Source organism: Corvus kubaryi, unplaced genomic scaffold (genome assembly GCF_017639235.1).
Source record: "Corvus kubaryi isolate FWS band 111438036 unplaced genomic scaffold, C.kubaryi_AGA036_p1.0 37395, whole genome shotgun sequence".
NCBI lineage: Eukaryota > Metazoa > Chordata > Aves > Passeriformes > Corvidae > Corvus > Corvus kubaryi.
Genome location: NW_024581134.1, coordinates 848,465 through 854,299, shown reverse-complemented (window position 1 = coordinate 854,299; position 5,835 = coordinate 848,465). Strand labels below are relative to the sequence as shown.

The following is a 5,835-nucleotide window of genomic DNA, read 5'->3' as shown; positions in this document are numbered from 1 at the left end:
CGCGGCTCCCGGGATCGGCCCCTCAGCTCCGGGCACCCCGCGGCTCCGGGGATCGGCCCCTCAGCTCCCCGCGTCCCCGGCCCGCTCCCGCTCCCCGACCCGCGGCGGCACCGGCGGGGGACAGCGCCACCTGCTGCTATCGCCGCGTGCTGCAGCCGCGGCCGGAGCCGAGAGGGGGCCCGAGCCGGGAGCCCTCACAGCCCGGCCGGCTCCCAGCGCCTGCACGAACGGCACATCCTTCCCGCAACCCGCCGAGACCCCGGCCTCAGTCACAGCTTGAAGAGATAAATGCGACCAGCGACTCGCGGGGCTTGTGGCTGAAACGCCAGGTGGCCGCTGGTAATCTTAACTGTCACATCTCCTCCCCGTCAGTGTCTTCTGGAGAAAGGGCAAACAGGAGTAACCAGAGCCTGTATCCGTCTGGGTAGTCCCTATTTTGATACAGTCCCTGTTATATTTCCTTTCTTGATCATCTCAGTTAATAGTTATAGAATCATAGAATCTCCTGAGTTGGAGGAGATTGACAGGGATAATCAAGTCTGACTCCTGGCTCAGCACAGCACAGCCCCAAGAGCCACACCATGTGCCTGACAGCATTGTCCAACGCTTCTTGAACTCCTTTAGGCTGGTGCTGTGACCACTTTCCTGGGAAGCCAGTTCCAGTGCCTAACCACCCTGTGGGCGAAGAATCATTTCCTAATATCCAACCTAAACCTTCCCTGACACAGTTCCATGCCATTCCCTCGGGTCCCGTCACTGGGCACCAGAGAGATCAGCATCTGCCCCTCCACGTCCCCTCATGAGGAAGCTGCAAACCATGATGAGGTTTCCTCTCAGTCTCCTCAACTGGCCCAGACTTTTCAGTCTCTCCTCACACTGAAATTTTCCCCTGAGCTTCTATTTAAAGTAGGAAAATCACTCTGATTATGCTCCTTGCCTGCAGTTTGTGTTTGGTTGCTCCAGCATTCATCTGCAGCTCAGTGTTTACATGGGATACACAACTTGTAAGTCTAAGATTTGATTATACAGAAAGATGTTCCAGGAACGTTACACCTAAGTACATGGACTCAGTGTAGTCTGATTCATCCAGATTAATTTTTTCAGACTTCTCACCTCACATCATTTGCCCAAGAATGTTTTCATTTGTCCAAGAAGCATCAACACTGACAGCAAAAAGTCCTCATCCCATAACTATGGGCCATCCTGCTGGCATCTGGCTCAAGGAGTCTCTGACAATTATGAAGAATGAGAGTTGGAGCATTTCTGAGCCTGCAGGGAGAAGGTACAAGGACCCTACTGGAAAACGCCAAAAACTGGGTAGCTCTTCTGAAATCACACTCCATATTCTTCTGACTCCCCCCATAGTGAGTCACTGACCTGGCTCCACAGGAGGAGCCACAATCCCGCACTGTCCAGACCTTCTTCATTGGCTCAACACACCACAGCCACCCAACATAAGCAGCCACGTCCAGCCAGATACTCACTGCCAAAAGTCTCAGGATCTGTGCAATGGTCTCCTCCCTTACACCAGGTGAGGCACGGTTTTGGATGGTGTTGTGCTTCCTCCCATCCTCCATCCATTGAGTCTCCTGGCAAAAGTGCTGAATTCAGTGTGAGGATAATGGGAAAAATTTAAGTAATATTTAGATATTTCCACAACGTAACAATCAATAGTGATTGTGTATCTCAACCCTCTTGTAAACAAACAGCAATAAACATGCAGTTTGACCTGAGCATGTCAGCAAAGTCCTGTCTCTGGGTTACTTCTTGCTTTTTAATCTGTGCAGGTTGATATAACCCACCTCTGCTGTAAATATCCATCCATCTAGCTGTTTGTGGGACTGGCATCTCTACACACTTCTGCTGCTGAAATAAAGACAGGAAAGAAAAGCATTTGGAAATATGTCTCAAATCTTAAACATAACTTGACAACTAGTGGGCAAAAGATAACAGAGTGACATTTACAGAAAGTTATACATGATGCAGGTGTATATGAGTCAAACCATAAAAGGGACACGGCTCAGATCTTTTGTGTTCTCCTAGAGGACTTTGATGTCATTTAATGGGCCATGCTCCACTCACAAATCCATTTTCACAAGCCTTTTTTGGTCGCTTTCATATTTTGTGTATTTTAAATTAAGACTTAAGCCATTGTGAAGGACCTGAGTGGTGCACAGACTGAGGCCCATCATCTCCTCATTTCCCCGATGGGCTTTCCAAGTCAGATGCATTTCTTGCAGCAGTCTTCCCTCGCCTGGCTCTTCTGCTACACCTGCAGCAATATTCTGCTTCTAGTGACACTCTCATCTTCCTCACATTCAGGTAACTTTGCTTCATCGGGGGGGATGAAGCCTAGTGATGAATGACCTCAACTGGCAGTTAATTTCTTCTAGCAGAGGCCTGCCCATTCCCCGTGGTGTCCATCTGTGGGTGGCACAGTGGCCTCCAAACACTGGAGTGTCACTGCCCAAGAGTGTGGCTCTCATTGAAAAGTTTGGGCCAACAGTGAGAAATGTAACCACAACCTTGCAAAAGGCTGGTTAAAACCCAAAAGTATAGCTGGTGTATTGCTGGGGAAGTCATTACACTCCAGAGTTTTCATGGAGTCAGTGGTGCAGATATGTACCACCTGGAATTTGTGAAAGTATTAAGGAAGTTGTTAGAAAAAAAATACATCTCTTCTCAGTGGCTGCATTCTCCGATGGTAAAAACCAGAAAGACTTTATTCCACCTCACAAGGCTGCTGGGAAGAGAAACTCACTGAAATCTGTGATGCCATGGTAATGATTCTTGGCTACTTCCTTCATCAATGGGTTTATGACTGTAAAAAAATTAAAGAGAAAAAGAAAATACAAATATTGATCAGTGTGTTCCATTAAAAATTCAGAATATTACCATTGTTTTTAGCTATGTTAAAACCAGCACGTATTTCAGAGAGGGATCACTTATCCATCTTTATTAATAATTCCCTATTGTGAACAAGAAGAGTATCATTTTCTTTACACCTTTAGGGAACAAACAATTTTCCCATTTTCTACGACACTAATACACTTTTAATGGCTGTAAATTGTGCACACATAAGAAGTGAAAGATTCCCATCATTTCAATCTACATGAAAATTTCAGCTGCAGCATTTACCTTATTCTGACTCACTGATTTTAAAATTACATTAATGCCCCCACAGATCTTTTGAATTAAAGTAAGATACAGCTTCTGGTTTAGAGTGTAAAGTTAGCCTCCTGAGGAAGGCAAAGTAATACTGTAAAAATCCCGATTCTAGCATTTTTTCCACATCAAAATTAGCATTTCTTGAAAAAATTTGACTGGTACTCACCCACAGCCCACAGGTATCAAATGACCTTATCTGGAGCAGGACATTGATTCATCACCACATCAGGAAACAAATTTCCTTGGGCCACACCAGCAGCAAGGGTAGCTGAAACAGGGTCAGTTGAATGAACCCATCAACCAGTAGAAAGGAGAAAGCAGCAGCTGTGATGAGAGTCAAGGCTACACAAGTTTCTCTTAAGACCACTCACACTGAAAAATAAAATCCACACTTTTCATCAGCATTTACATTGCAGAGGCAGACTTAGTATTAGCTTGTGACTGCTAATAGTAGATCTGCTGCTGCAGTCTGCAATCCACCATTAACACATTTCTCTCTCTGCTGGCTTTCTGCAACCTAATGGTGAGACACCGACTGTTACTAATCAAATTATTAGTAGCTGGAATAAATGCACAGCAATGGCCTATCCTAAAATCTTTCTGTTAGAGAGACCTTGCTGAAGATGAGAATATGCAGCTGTGTGAGCAATTACAACAGCATGGACAATGTGTCACTTCTGAGTCTCAAACTTAGGGTTTCCAAAACTTCTCCTAACACCCTTCTTTCAGCCTCCACATTGTGGAGTAACAGGCACCCAAGATGTAGAAAGCAGGCACGGGCTATTTGCACTCGGTGCTCGAGGAATGTGCTTCCATACTGAGCCTGTGTCCTTTTATTAAAGGTCATTCATCAGCTGCAATGTCAAAACACAACTTGTCTTCTAAACTGGTGGTACAAAACGTCTCAGAGGTACCTGTGAAACCCCCAGTAACTGGGGAGGAAGAGTACATTCCATCTTGGGGGTTGGGGAGAGGAGGAAGAGAGGAAGACAGAGCCAGATGTCACCACAGAGCAGATAAACTCAGAAGGTGCGGCCTCTGGAGGAGAACAACACATTCGTAATACAATTATGACAGGAGGGGAAAATGATAAACTAAATAGCCTTAACTCACTCCCCAAGTTCTAAGTGGTGATGTGTTCACTGGTTTAACTTTCCACCAAGATTACAGCTGTGTGACATTGGAGCCTATGAATTTAGATAGCTCATTGGTTGTAGGAGACTAAACACGTACCCATATCAAGTATGTTTTCAGATCCTTCAAACATGAGGAGAATTCAGGTAGAGTATCATGTGCTGCTGCCGCCTTGAGTCTCTGACACAACTCTGAATTTCTATTACAGCTTTTATACATAACTTTCAGACTTCATTAATTCTGGTGGAATTATGATTCGTCTTTCACTTTTTTTAAGGTTATGTGTGACAAAAAAATTATGCTTTCAATTTGTAAAACCAAATACCTACGTGGGACCTGTCGCCACCAACAGAAGCTCCAAACAATCACACTGATGGGGTTAATTGGCATTTTAAAATAAATCACTGCCTCCAGATTGATTTATTTTCCCCCTTCTCTTTACACAACATTACAGCGTTTCTCTATAATTATTCAATGCTAAGTTCATGGGTTTGAGGCAGACGACTGCAGACTTAGGAAATGGTGTTTGATTTGTTGCCATGGAAACATCTTGCTGTAGATGTACTCTAATCCCATGACAACTCTGTCTCTCAAGAACCATTTTTTCTGACATAATAAAAATCTGATCAAGGTCAGATTTAATAACAATCTCAGTTCCCAGACTTTATTTCGTAAAGCTTTAGCAGAGTTATTTTTTTTTCTGAAGGGATTTTCTGGAAACTTTGTTTATTTTCTTAGCCGGACTGGAATTTATGCCCTAAAATACATAAACCTGGTGTGGTGTCATGTTAATTTACAGTGCACCTTTTGTTATGGTTTAATTGCATCATTAAAAGAAAGTTACTTATAATTGTTTATATTGTCTTGACAGATGTTAACATTTTACCAACATTGTTCCCACTAATACATACATTTGGGATATCAATAATGCTTATCATTTCCTAACAACTGGTGTTTACATAGTAGCAAATGCCAATGTAGTTAAACTTTTTGTTGAACTGCACGTTTCATTATACAATGTTTTTCTGAACTATTTATCACATTCAAACCTGGAGGACTGGAGACAAGCACCAGTGCTTTATGTGTTCCACCAAAAAAGAAAACCAACATACATGCAGGAGAGTCATATTAACACAGAAAAAAAGTGACTTCACAGAGGGGAACTTGTCAAGGACTCAGGCTGAGTTTGGGAATATTTCCCCGCCTTGGCACAAGTGTATTTGTCCTTTGGCAGTTGGGTACCACTGACACCTTTGAGCAGTAACAGCTCCCTGGGAAGAGAGACTCAGCTAAAGCAGCTCAGCCTCACATTCAAGGCTGGGCTTTCAAAAGACAGCACCTGGAAATGCTGAGAGACAAGGGTGTTTCAGAAACACCTTTTCATCAACTCCTATCCAGCCCTGGGCAACTGAGTCCTGAGTATTATACGGTCCCGACAGGTGGGGGAGGAACCAAACTCAGATTACCAGTGGGGACTTCTCCATTCATGCTACTTGTCCAGTATGACTTGATAGCCCCTAGAGAGAGATTTTA

At 44.0% G+C, this 5,835-nt stretch overlaps 1 long non-coding RNA gene across 2 annotated transcripts; it reads right to left on the bottom strand.

Moving 5' to 3' along the window:
- Positions 1–131: 131 nt before the first annotated feature.
- On the bottom strand, positions 132–3,533 carry LOC121670168. 2 transcript variants are annotated; one of them, XR_006018052.1, is made up of 3 exons: positions 3,335–3,533; positions 1,485–2,821; positions 132–431 (listed from the first exon to the last, which is right to left on the bottom strand). It is a non-coding gene; the product is annotated as an uncharacterized LOC121670168 (long non-coding RNA). The 2 variants fall into 2 exon arrangements; XR_006018053.1 differs by having other exon boundaries at positions 132–1,866; positions 2,762–2,821.
- Between the last annotated feature and the right edge of the window lie 2,302 nt (positions 3,534–5,835).